General features: G+C 42.1%; 1 non-coding gene across 1 annotated transcript; it reads left to right on the top strand.

Moving 5' to 3' along the window:
- The first annotated feature begins 1,324 nt into the window (after positions 1-1,324).
- trnas-uga (transfer RNA serine (anticodon UGA)) lies at positions 1,325-1,406 on the top strand. The gene has a single exon. It is a non-coding gene; the product is annotated as a tRNA-Ser (tRNA).
- Positions 1,407-14,128: the final 12,722 nt, after the last annotated feature.

Genomic DNA, 14,128 nt, shown 5'->3' with positions numbered 1-14,128 from the left:
ACCTCTCTTGTTTTGAAACTGTTAAGAAAAGGCGGGATTTGCCCAATTTCAATTCAGAGAACTAACGTTCATCCATGATATCAAGGCTAATCACCATTCGTGGTATTCCTCATATGGCATTAGTATCTTTCCTAAATTGAGGATTATAATTCCTCATACTGTCGTCCAAGTGCGGTCGAACTGAGCCACCATACATTGGAAATAATGCTTCGTTCTCGTGCCCTGAAATCCTTCTGCAGCTTTCACAACAGACTTCTACAACTGCTACTAGACTTCAATGACTTATTAAAAACTTCTCCAAGATGCATTTCTAAAAATCTGTACAAAAGACTTTCGACTTCATTCCTTCGACAAATAATCTCCACACATTTCCCTCCTGACAAGTATGATAAAGTCAAATCGTTGCTATTTATTAGATCATGAGGAACATGGATAGTTTGACTCGTCAAGGTGTTTTCCGGCAGGTGAGGAAGTCAAAATTTAGAAAACATCGGTTTTAAATTAGTGGGTAAGGATTTAAAAGGGATGTCAGGGGCAACTTTTTCAGACGTGTCCAGAATGAGCTGCCAGAGAAATTGGTGGAGTCTGATGCAACTGTAACATTGAATGGCATCTGGATGGATATATGAGTAACAAGGTTTAGAGGGATGTGAGCCAAATGTTGGCAAATGGGACCTATTAATTTAGGATATCTGTCCACCATGGTCAAGTTGGAAAGAAGGGCCACTTTCCGTGTTGTATTGTTCAACGACTTGATGACTCGAGAACAACCGCAAAAACTTTGCAAATAATTCCGTCAAGACGATTTCAAGTTCCAAATCTTCGGTTAGTCTTCCTCTCTTGTGCTCACAAGTTCATTACCTGATGTCAGAACTTACAGATAAGTTGGTGGATCCATTTCTGTAAATTGGTTCTGCATTCTTTCTAATTCCGATTTTTTTTACTAATGTAGCTAGTGTTTATGGACTTAGCATCAATTTTTCTAATACCATATTTCGATGAATATTAAAACACAACAGCATATATAATTTGGAACCAGATGATGAGCAATTGAGTCAAAATCGATCGGACGCAGTGAGACAATGATGTACATTGTCTCACTGTCTTCGTGGTGTACATCCGTGTCTCTATAATTCGACGAAGAATCATTTCCTCAACTTCAGCTGTGTCAGAATCTAGTTTGCGGTGAAAGCCTGTCAATCTGCTAAGGTAACGTTCGTCTGGGTCTCTGCAAAGGATTTGGTGAAATTTTGGGTCTTGACAATTTGTTCTTCCAACAAATCAATTCAGATGTTTTACTGTGAAAATTGACATCCTTTCTGCAGCTGTGATGGCCGAGAGGTTAAGGCGTTGGATTTGAAATCCAATGGCGTTTTCCTGCGCAGGTTCGAATCCTGTTCACAGCGTTGAATCTTTTAAAAGTCATTAATTCCTTTGCAGGATTTGAATTTCGTGGAGCTTGAGCTTTGCATTCAATCGAAAGTAAATTTTCAACTGTGAAGAATCCGAAGTAATTTCAAGACTGACCCAGTCATCTAATTGAATAAATTATATGTCGAGACACAAAAAGCCACCAACTTCCAACACGAATCAGTTTCAACACATTTGTCGAACTATCGTGAAATTTGGATGTTCGGGGTGTGGAATTCAGCAAAACAAGAAGCAATGCAATACACTTACCTGCAGGTGATGAATTTTTTTTTTAGGATCAGTTGAAAGTCAAGCTGAGAAAGTTCAACCTATTTTACAGCTGACTCTCAAGGCCAATAATCTATTATATCAGCAGTCAATGAATTAGAAAAAAGCAACTCCGTGTGTGGAAAGGAACTCGACTGATCCAGGTTCCTGGCCTGCGATGTGAAAAGGCAAGGCGATATCAGCGGAGTAGAATTTTCTGGAAATATTAGAAATGGAATGTTAACGGTCTTCTGCTGTCCACATTCGTAAGAAACTGTGCATTAAGAACTGAAATTGAAAATTAACGATGAAAATCAGACTTAGCCCTCTGCTTGTGGTGTAGCATTGTTCAGAACAATAGGTTGTTGTTGAGGCTAAAATTGACCAAAATAATCGATGGGGAACTTATCCACGGGCTTCGTTGGAGCAGTTGGTGTGGAGAGCTCAGCTTGAAGAACCAAATGCCAATTATTCATCCTGGCTGTCTGAATTGCTTAGTTAAACATACTCCCAGTTTAATGAAAAAAAACCTTTGCTGTCAGATTAGATGTTTCCATGTCAGCATGTACCGATATGCGAAGACACTCCATGGAGTAGATGTGACTTAAATTTTGACTCTAACGTCAGAGATGTTAACACATTTCTGCACCAAAACAGCACTACCATTGGTATCAAATCAAACTGAACAAAGGACTAGTCACTTAGACATTTCCTGTCTGCAGACTCTGCCAATGGACCGTTCAGGCCCGATGTAGGAATAGGGCGTGGTGACATCTGTTCACAAGTGGATCACTTCATTCTTGCTCATGATCCATAAACCGTAATTCATTTTGAACTTCTTCGCCATCAGCATGATAAGTGTTACATAATGCACAGGTTTGCTTCTCGAAAGAAAGAGCGAAATCTTATCCAATGCAGACGCAAATTCAAGTTGTCCCTGGTCGACCAGAAGACAGATGTCGCGAAACAAAGTGAATACAGAAAACACCAATATTTTCTGGGAGTCAAAAAGATGTACTGGAAGAACAGAAACATATATTTGGAACTAAAGTCACAAACCACTTCCACAGACTAAATGTTCTTGAACCGTTTTCTTAATTTGACCTTCATGTCCACCATTGCTGCAAAAATTATCTTAACAACTGAGAACGTTGTGTTCTTTGATATTCTCTCCTTCATGTTTCTCTTGATTTTGATACTAAAACCGAGCAATAGTAATGCACCCTATTTCACTTGCAAAGATCAGAAGAAGATCAATTTATAAGAGAACAGAAATAAAGCTACGTCTGTCTTGCGAGAGAAAACACAGTTACCATTTCGACTCCAAAAAGTCTTCTTCAGAAGCCTGCGCAATGAACTCGAAATAGTAGACCGAAAATGAAAAAAAGAAGCCAAAATACCGCGAATACACCACCCGCAAGTGCCTCAGGTCCTACTCGAATATGCTGGATTACTACCATCAACATCAGTGGAGAATGGAACAAAGCTCATTCTGCAGTTGTTTGACGTAGTTTGTAAAGTCAGAAATATGATTCGGTAAAAAGCGGGATGAAAGCGGGATATAGGAACTCTGAAAAAAGCAAGTGCGTGCTTTGCTTTGAAGAAGGTTGGCAGTGATGAAAATGGAAATTAACTACAGTAAGGGGGGCTTAATTAATACTCAGCATCGTTGCAACACACAGGGACGCAATTCTTTTTGCTAGGTTTCTGTTCTGCCATTTTATAATCACGACTGCTGTCGGGTTTGGTTTCCATTCCAGGCTTAGGTGACAGCCTGATGGAAGTTTGCACATTCTCCCAATTTCTGGGTGGTTGCTCTGGTTTGCTGCCACATTCTAAACATTTGCAGCTTATTTGGAATCGCCATTGAACGCACACGGTTACAGAGACAGTGATGTCTCTGTAATAGGAGTGTCTGGATAGGACGTACTTTAGAGGATTTTTGTGAACTTAAATAGACAGAGTGGGGCTAGTCTGCTGTTTCCTGGGTGAGCTACATGGCCAGAGAGGGGTCAGCGTCTTCTTCCCTGAGGGAGATACGTTGACAGAGTTGGGTTAGTTGCTCTTACCTGTGTCAGTCACGCAGATACAGGAGGGTCAGCCTGCCATTCCCTGGGCGAATGTCTTTCACAGAGTGGTGACAGATGAAAATATCTGTTGGTTGCCAATGCAAGAGGATACTGTCATTTTCTGTGCGTTTTCAGTGGGGCATGCTCAGCATTGAAATATCTGTTTTTGCACAAGCAGAGTTTGATTGCCATTCATACTGAGCAACGCTAATAAAGAAAACACGTTTTCGAATTCCTGTGATCAGGTGTTTCAGGAATTGCACATATGGACGAGAAATCTGGCTTTTAACGTGGCGCCGTGGCTTCGCTGGTGAAAGCACCTCCCATCACACGGGTGCCTGCTCATTGTATTGAAAGCTCGTTATTTCTCGCAAATATTGTGTTGCTGATTGAGAAACTCAGTGTCCTGTTTGAATTTCGGTAAGTTCTGATTTCGCGTTCCTGCTCCATTTTCCTGGTTTAAATCCAGTAGTGTATGTTGCTCTTTTTAACTACTATTTTAACCTGGAGATTCTTCCCGCAGTTCCACAAGCACTTCTGCTTCTCATCCTCTTATTCTCATTCCTTCATTCCCAGTTTGGTGGAAATTAAGTGGTGAGGCAGGAGATACAGCAGAATTCCCGGGAAATGTTGTGGTAATGGCACTGACACCACGACATGATCATCCTCATTCTTGCTGTCACCATTTATTCGTTGTACACCAACAGTAAATGCATCCTTGTTCTTCTTCAGCTATCGTGTAATTACTTTCTTTTTTCTGTTGGATAAGGAATTCAACTTTAACTTCGAAAGGGTCTTTAAATTTTGAGGAAGAAATGTCTCCTTGCCTCAGGTCGAAGTGAAAGATGCATTATCCAGAGAATGTGAGACTACTTCGACCGATTCTCAGCAGTTCGAATCTCAAACTGTCTCTGAATGTCTAGGCTTTTCAAAGAACAGAAATGCGAAATGAGGGATATGGACAGCTAGAGTGTCAGAGAATGTGAAAAATGCCCAGTAGGATACAGAGAGAAATATAGAAAAAGAGAGACACATATTGAGGTAGACACTGAAAGAAACAATTCTCCATTCGAAGTGACTGCTAAATAACAGAAAGCAAAAGGAAATGTAGCCATTAAAACATAGCCTTCCACCAGCTCAGGAAAATGAAAGTGGCATGATAACTGATTAAGTCCTTTTAAGATTGTAAATTCGAAGTTTGTAAGCTCAAGAGTGATTTTGATAAATGTCCTGATTCGACAGGTAAGATTATCATTTTCCCAGCAGTATAATCTGGACATCTATAACTAACCTGCTTCTGTCACTCTAAAAAAAATCTGTTTCTCTCTGCAGATGTTGCCAAGTGCAGCGGGTTTCTCTATCAATTCTCGTTTTTAGTTCAGATTTCCAAAACCTGCATCTTTTTGATTTTTGATAACCTGGCACAAAACCAAGCATTACCAGGTTCGGACCAGTGGTGAGGAATACTGTTACCATGATATATTTGCACAATAAAACATTCATTCCCTGCTCTTGCACTTATTCTCAATGAATTGGCTTTTCCCTTTCATTTCTGATCAGTTTCACTGCAGATTGTTTTCTACTCGTCTTCAAGTTTTGCAGAATGGAAAATCCCATTTGGCCCATGGTGCAGTCTGGTTTAAAGACATTCATCTATTCTATTCCCAGTTTCCAGCTTTGGTCCATAACCTTATGTGTTCTGATGTTTCCAGTGCAAATGGCAGTGAGGTTCTCACTTTGATCTGAGATGACACAACAATGGGATTGAAGTTTGACATAGTCACATTGTGGTATTACCCACGTCGTGTCTTCCACAGAAAGAGACACACAAGAGTGGCAGAGTTCTCAGGATTTGACCAGCTCCTTGTGCTTCACTTCAGCTGTCCACTCCAACATGCAAGTTCAACCGCTAAAAGACAGATTTTGGTTAAACCAAAGCCAGTTCGACAGACAATGAGAGACGTTGCTTTGAGCTAGAATTTAAAGTGGACGAAAGAAACTGTGAATTAGAAAACCCATTTCCTTCCGTTCCTGACAGACAACAGGAATGGACGAACATGCTGCATCCTCGCGATTTTAAATGCGAACCGACAATTCCCTAACTCGACGTAAAAGGCGTGTTACCAATTCCGTCACTGACCCAAAAACCAGGTTTGGCTGTGACAGTTTGTCTATATGTAATGTAAACGCCCACATCATGGAAACAGCAATCACAAGGTGAGAAATCAGCAAATATAATCACCGTCACTGTTTCACTTGGAATTCCACACTCTGTGAACCGTTACCTGTCGCTGTACTTTCATATTTGAAGTTTTTTACATTCCAGACCATGAACTAATTCAGCAAGAAACCACTGGTCATTTCGACCCCGTCATCCGGAATGATGCGAGTTGAACGATGCCTTTCTTGTTGCCGACACATCACCACAGCTCAAAACGAGCTCGTGTTAGCATCAGTCTTTACTTAACTTGCTGCAGTATATCTGCTGAACAACATCAGATTATCACAGCATTGCCTTCTTCAAATTGAAACCAAGGGCGATAATATGAACCGACTTGGAAACTTGGAGAGAGAAAAGCTGCTGAGAAGACGATTATGACGTGAAGAGCAGGCACAGGCGTTTGTACAGGTCAGGTCCCAAATGCTATTGCAGTATCAATGGACATCCCTGCATACGAGTCTGAGTTTATATTGCCCAGAACAGGCTTTAATTCCCAGTCAGGAAGTGAAGATTTAAGTCTCTTTTTGTGAATTATCCGAATGAAAACTAAATCCTGGTTGCACACAGAACACACACAGGGAACCTGCCAGAGCAATTCAGTCATCGATCAGCATCTGTCTGGAAGGACAATGGCAGCAAATACAAGCGAAAGCTATCACCGCAATTATCCCTCCAAGGATCTCGCGTTTCCCAGTTGAAAATATCTAGCTGTTCCTTCAATGTCACAAGGTCTAAATCCTTACCTCGTGGCATCATACCTGTACCCCGCTACTGAGGACATCCAGGGTTCTGCGGAGTAACACAAAATCTCAATCTCTCGGGTAATTAGGGATTGACGGTGCATCACATCCCATTGAGGCATCACTTTATCCCAATAATGCGTTTCCTAAAGCTGCAGTTTCTAAGGAAAGACTTGCAAGCAGTTCGGAATAAGTTGAGAAGTGGAACGGACGAGGGGAAAATATGAAAGGCAATGATGACTGGGAGGCATGAGACAGCAAGTGAGTGAGGAGCTGGCGTTGCAGCGTTCAATGTCAGTGTCAGTATTTACTGACCACTATTCACTCTGATTCACACACCACGCCTTAACAATTCACCACAATGAGACCATTCCTCTTAGTGTGAGTTTCCCTTTGCGGATATTAATACGGTTAAAGGTGTTCTAGACGATGGACAGATCTTCGTTATCCTGTCAGTTTAAACAGTCTAAATTATCAGTTTGAAACAAAAAAAATAAGAAATTGCCTCTCCCTGTGCATTTTCAGTGGAGAATATCCAGCTTTGAAATCTGCTGCATAAACGGAGGTTGTTTTAAATTTTCTCCGAGTAACTGTGAAACACACAAAAATGAATCCGAGTTCCTGTGTTCGAATAGTCAAGTAAATGCACGCATGGTTTTGAATCGTTGAGCTTGGGCAGTCCCTCAGCCTTAGTTCGTGAAAGTTCCTGTGAATATGGGATCAAATCCTGACATCTCAATGTTTATAGGTCTTTCATGATAAACAGAGTTCCCGTCTTCACCTGTGGTTCTGGTCGTGGTGCGAATTCAAATCAATGACTGGATCGAGGTGAAAGTTAAAAGACAGCTCCTTCGACACCTCTGCCACGCTGCCACACAAACACCCGCAACCACGTTTTTGAGGATGAGTGTTTCAGCATCGCCTCACTTCAGGCACTTTAACACACGCCCTTTCAATGGCGAACTTGGCGCAAGTTCGATAATATGTATGAGGATGTTGCAAGGCTTACAGTGTTAGGATTGTGGCGTAAAGCTGAATAGGATATGATAATTTTCCCTGGAGCTTGAGGGCTTAGGGATGGGCTTACAGAGGTTTGTATAAATATGAGGGAGACTGCAGAGTAAATGGTCAATCAATATTTCTTCCCAAGACAGGCATGTTCAAAACAAGGGAACACAGGTTTAAGGGGAGAGTGGTAAAATTTAAAAGGGATCTGAAGGACATTGTTTTTTCACACAGAATGTTTTGCGTGTTTGGAATGAATTGTCAGATTTAGTGGTGGAATCTGGTACACTCTCAACATTTCAAAGGCATATGAATCTTTGTACTGACAGGAATGTTGAAAAAGAATAAACGTGAAAATTTGGCAAATTGAGTGGTTGAGATGCTGCAGTGGCGATCAACAGTGTGAATAGGCACCAGTTGCGGTAGTTTTCTGGAAGATGGTTAGATAAGATTCCCTACAGTATAGAAACAGGCCCCTCCGTGCAACTGGTCCACACCGACCCGACAACGAGTAACTCACCCAAATAGTGCTTTCAACGTACTGGCGCCTTAGTGCACCAATACGTCCAGGAAAGTGCTCAAGTAACATGAATCAGAACTGACTAACAATGAACCATGGAAAGTGAAGATTACCAGTTACAGTCTCGATTAGATGAGGTTAATAATTGGGCTGATGTCTCCACCGGATCGAGAGGACCAATCACCAGCCTCTCTCATCAGGACAGAAATTAAGGAAATTAGGGAAAAGTAACCAAGTTTCATATCGAAATTTCCCTCCTTTTCGCAACAACAACAGAAAACTGCGAGCACATTCAATGTAGAACCAAATTTCACATCAACAGGGAAATAAATATCTCCAGACACTTTCAGAAAAACGGTGAAAAAACAAAATTGTCTGGAATATGAAAGATTGTCGCAGCCTGTTTTTGAGTCGTATATTATGCTGGTGGCCTTTCGATCTGGAGGGGAACGTGACAACTACAGCAGAAGGGGAAAACATGGGCACTGACATGTTGGTTGTTTTCTGCTGTGCCACATCACAGCCGAGTTAGAAGAAATGACTGCTTTTTTTTCTGTTCAACTTTAACAAAACCCATCCCTGCAAAACATTGCCAGCTTAATGCATTAGCACACGTGGCCGCGCAAGGATGCAAACACAAGCCTTCTTAAGAAGTGGAATCTGAAATCAGTGTCTCAGGTTGCTCAGCCACGCGAGCACACAGGCCAAAACCGGAAACCCAAGAGCATGTACCTGATGATACCCTGCAGCATACTCACAACAACGGCACCATTTCTGCAGAATAAGCGGTGGGAAGGAATTGCTCTCTCTGAGCGGTCGTGCTTGTTGTACTTATCAGCAAATCTGGCTTTGAATTTGCTAGCCCATACCTGTTACCATGCTGAAACGGAATGCAATTCCGATAAGTCGCTGTATGAAACTTTGTTCATTTTCTCTCCTCAGATAAAGTGATCACTGGAGATGATGAATTCTGCTCCTGCCAGAAACGCCGACTCACCAGCTGCTCGGATGAACTGAAAAACTGGGTTTGCACTGGAATCAGAGAATGGCAGAACGCGAAGCAAGATTATTCAAAACCCAGACCCAATAAGAGTTCCAATTTTCCGTTTGTTTCTCCATAATAGTGCATTATCCAGCAGAGCCAAGAGCAACTGCCACCAGCCTGCAAGCTGAGTTGAAACCTATGTGGGAATCAAGGAAATGCGACTCACTTATTGTCGGTAAATCAAACAGTTCTCACTTTGCGGTGTTCAAAAATTAGTTTCTATACATATTCAGGGAAGGTCAAAGGCGATCTGAGATGTCAAAGAGGTGGTCACTGTTCGTGATTGCTCTTTGTTCGAGTTGTGAAAATGTTTCCCGCTTTAGTCACATTCACGTTCCTTGTTGATGACTGAATCAGACAGAAGGTGTTTCACCAGAGCTGCACTTGACTTGCATTCCTCTCCCTCGCTGTCATACTTTCCTGGAAATTTGTGAAAACAAGAAAACAAAATACATACTGTGTCATTCGGCAGCCTGTCTGTGATTTCCTCATTTTTAGTTACAACATGGCTTTGACTTCAGGCCACACGGTAATATTAGTAACAGTATGAGAACAAGAGTCGATAGTTCATCTGTGCCTGCAAATCTTTTCATTCCTGTTGTTGACTGAACGAACTGTATCCGTGTCTGCTGCTTCGAAACTCGAATATGTGAACTGCTCCAAACTATGATTGAGGATTCCTGGTTTTGGTTGACACACGTTGAGAAACGCCAGACAGCGTTCAAATGAAGCTTTCAGAGCACATTTTCGGATGCATTTAACAGAGACTAACATCATGAATCCAGTGTTCGCTGTGACAGAAGGAAATGAATGCTCTCCTTGCGACTGATCCAGGCCACCTTCGCATGTCAAGCAAATGCGGTACTGTTGTTACAGAAAGGATCAGTGCCCGGTAACTGTGTCCTTAAAGTGGACATTATTGAAAAAAATAAAGAATAACATGTTGAAATATCCAGGAAATATTGGCTGAAAAGGCGCAGACAATTTTCCCTGCAGCGCCAAGACAGAGGAACATATGTAACGGCACTCTTAAACAGGATGGCCAGCAGTGATATAGACATCGCCACATATGAAGGACCACTGCAAATAGAAATTTGAAAATGATATTCACGCAGCAGGTATTCGGAATTATATTCTTTTCACCGCTACGGTAGTATTGGGCGAGTAAATTCAAAACAAGGTTTGCTGATAAGAATGTAATAAAACCCCATCGATCATGATATGAAAGACTGTCGTCCATAAAGAGAAAACAACAATGTTTCTTCTAAGCTTTGTACTGGGCGACTTTCGCACAAACTGATACTGCTTCTCCCCAGAAAAGATCAGGGCCCGCGGCATGCACTCTTAGAAATGGTGACCATCAGTGCTGGAAACATCCCTGCATATTCAGAACAAGGAAGAATACATATTGAATAAACGCATAGATGGCAATTAATTGGACTTGTATTCCCTTTCACCACAACAGCTAGAATTTTCGGGGATATACAGAGTAAGGTTTACTGACCAGGTCAGAAAGCAATTACCTCCACATATCTTGACACACAAGCCTATCTTTCTTTCTGTTCGTTTTTTTTGAAGCGTCGATCCTTTCCGTCGGAGATGAAGATGATTACTGCTCCCCCGCAGGATCACAGTGGGGCCAGAGACGCAATCGAGCTGCTCAGAACAGTTCGTGTTTGCCGAGAATCATTGAAACTGAGATTGATGACACGTAGACATGGTGTAACAGCTGCTAACACATGTGGAGGGTTTTGCGACGGATTAGGACCCACTCTGGGGAAAAGACTGCATCCTAAGACTGGTTAGTAACTGTTCAGGGAGAGGACTGGAGAATGGGGTTAAGAATGATATAAGCCAGAATCGAATGGCGGAGCAATTTCATTTGTTGATTCTGAAACAGAAGATGAGAGTGATCCTGGACCAATCAGCTCTCCCATTTTCTGGGAATATTTGACTTACCCGTTCGATGAGATCACGTCTGTCCCACACTGAAATCTCAGAATCCTTCCCCACCCCCACCCTCGTTACTGGCAATAAACTGTTAATTACATAAACTTATATGAACACACAACAAGAACATTTGCATAACGTTCAGGAAGAGTTCCGTTCCGTTCCATCAGCATATTCTGAATCAGTTAATTTTTGTACAGGACCCATGAGACATTGAGCCGTCTCTGTCAGACCACTAACAAATGACCATTCGCGTTCTGTGTCTTTGAACAGTTTGGTTGGTACATGGATGTAGTGGAATCTCACGTTTTGAAATGGACATCATTCATAGTATTTTCAGCTGCACTGGTAAAGTTGTCTCTGGCCCTTCCAGTAAAGTGCAGACACTTTTCACTCAGAAACCGACATGTGATCAAAGCAGGAGGACATATGTGTCAACGAAAGCAACAAGAATGCTCCACCAGCGTTGGCTTGCAATTCTGTATGTGGAACGAAGAGCTGGAACTCTACTAAACAGCGAAAACGACTGTTGTGGGGCTTGGACGCACGACTCTCTAATTAAACACATCACATTGCACCGAACTGAGATATCCAGGGTTGGCACACGATGCATTAGTTTGTTATTTCATTCTGAGCAGAATTCACCTGGCACAGCAATTTGCAAAGATCCAGCTCATTTCTCCCAATCACAAATAACATCATTCACATCTTTCACTTTTGTTATTTCTTCAAAACATTACAATCTATCTAACACTTGTCCCGGCATTTAAGATTCAACCCGAATATTTTCATATGAAGTGATTTCCAGTCACTCTGGCAGACAGTAAATCAGTCGAAAAATTACCAAAAGAAACCCAACCATTTCTGTATACGGTGTTGGGAATTTCCCATCTGCTGACAAGACAGAGTGCTCACAATCAACATTTTCTTTGTTGTTCCTGCCTAAAACGTTTACCGCTTCTTATTTTCAAGACAGGAGTTTTGTTTATAACACGTTCCAAGAACAGGAACAACCTTCCAATCTCCTGAAGCCGTTTCCAGTTTAAAATGGAAGTTTTGCTCCTTTCCCACGGGAAGTGCATGTTAATGAGGAAGGAGTTTCCACGAGCTGTGTCCCAGGGTTTAGCAGGAAGCCGCTAATTGCAGCTGCAGTGGCCGCTTTCAGTTGGCATCGGGGGGTTGGAAAACGTGGTGTCGTATTCTGCTGCGTGTAAACGCCTTGCTCCCTGTGGACTCGGGGTGAATCATGGATGAGTTTTCGGAACAACACTGCCTTCCAGTCTCTGGCCATCTGCAATCTAAGGAAAGAGAAACAGAGTTATTTGTTCAGTTCGAAGTCCTGGGCAATGTGAAAGATGGAACAGTTCTGATACAAAATCGGAGACTGGGAAAATGGTTGGAGAGGAAGTAATAAAAGAGAAGCTGAATATAAAGTTGGAAGTCAGGAGACATTCAATAAAAAGGAAGAGTGTGCAAAAGCAGGTGGAGATGCACATGGAAAAGAAGTGTCACTAGTCCCGAAGTCTTAAATCAATTTTTATTTCCAAGATGCCACCAGACCTGCTGAGATTTTCCAGTAATTTCATTTGTTGGTTTAGAAACAGAAGATGGCAGTGATCCTGGACCAAACATCTCTCCCGTGTTCTGGGGATATTTGACTTACTGTGTCTATGTCCCACACTGAAACCTCACGATCCTGCCGCACCTCCACCCTCATTACTGACAATATACTGTTCATTACGTAAAACACAAGAAGAACAATTGCAAAACGTTGAGGGAGAGTTCGCTTCTGTTTCCATCAGAGCAATCTGAATCACTGAAAATTGGTTCAGGACCCATGTGATATTGATCCGTCTCTGTCAGACCCCTAGCAAGTGGCCATTCGCTTTCCGTGCCTTTGAACACTTTGGGTGGTGCACGGTTGGTTTGGAACCTCACGTTTTGAAACGGACATCATTCATTGCATTTTCGGCTGCACTGATAAATGTGTTTCTGGTGCCTCCAGTAAAACGGAAACAGTGTTCACTCAGAAATCGACGTGTGATCAAAAGCAGGCGGACAGATGTGACAATGATAGCAGCAAGAACATTCCCCTGCGAAGGGTTGCAATACTACACGTGGAACGAAGAGCCGGAATTGTATTAAGCAGTGAAAGCGCCCATTGTGAGGCTTGCACCCACCAACCACAGATTAAGCATCTCACACTGCACCGACTGAGCTAACCAAGCACGGTGCACTGTGGATTAGTTTACTATTATATTGCGAGTACAATTCATCAGCAATTTGTTAGGATCCAGTTCATTCCTTCTAATCACAAAAATATCATCCACACCTTTCACTTCAGTTATTCCTTCAAAGCATTACAATCGATTCAGCACTAGTCCCGGGATTTAAGGTTCAACCTTAATATTTTTACCCATAATATTTTTACTCTCACCTTTATATCGCTGATGTGATTTCCAATCACTCTGACAGACAGTAAATCAGTCGGGAAATTACCTAAGGAAACCCAATCATTCCCGTTTACAGTGTTGGGCATTTCCCATCTGCTGACGAGACAGAGTCGTCTCAATCAACACTTTCTTTGTTCTTTGTACCTAAAACCTTTACCACTTCTTATTTTCAAGTCAGGAGTTTTATTTATAACACGTTCCAAGAATTGGATCAACATTCCAATGCTCTGAAGCCCTTTCCAATTTAACGTGAAAGTTTTGCTCCTTTCACACGGAAAGAGCTGTTACTAAGGATAGAGTTTCCACGAGTTGTTTCCCATGGCTTGGCAGAAAGTCGCTGATTGAAGCTGCAGTGGCCGCTTTCTCTTGGCATCGGGAGCTTGGAGAAAGTGATGTCGTATTCTGCTGCGTGTAAACATCTCACTCCCTGTGGAGTTGGGGTGAATCA

This window comes from Chiloscyllium plagiosum, unplaced genomic scaffold (genome assembly GCF_037043375.1).
Source record: "Chiloscyllium plagiosum isolate Xiang-an unplaced genomic scaffold, Cpla_swu_hap1 HiC_scaffold_13, whole genome shotgun sequence".
Lineage (NCBI taxonomy): Eukaryota > Metazoa > Chordata > Chondrichthyes > Orectolobiformes > Hemiscylliidae > Chiloscyllium > Chiloscyllium plagiosum.
This window is presented reverse-complemented; position numbering and strand designations above follow the sequence as displayed.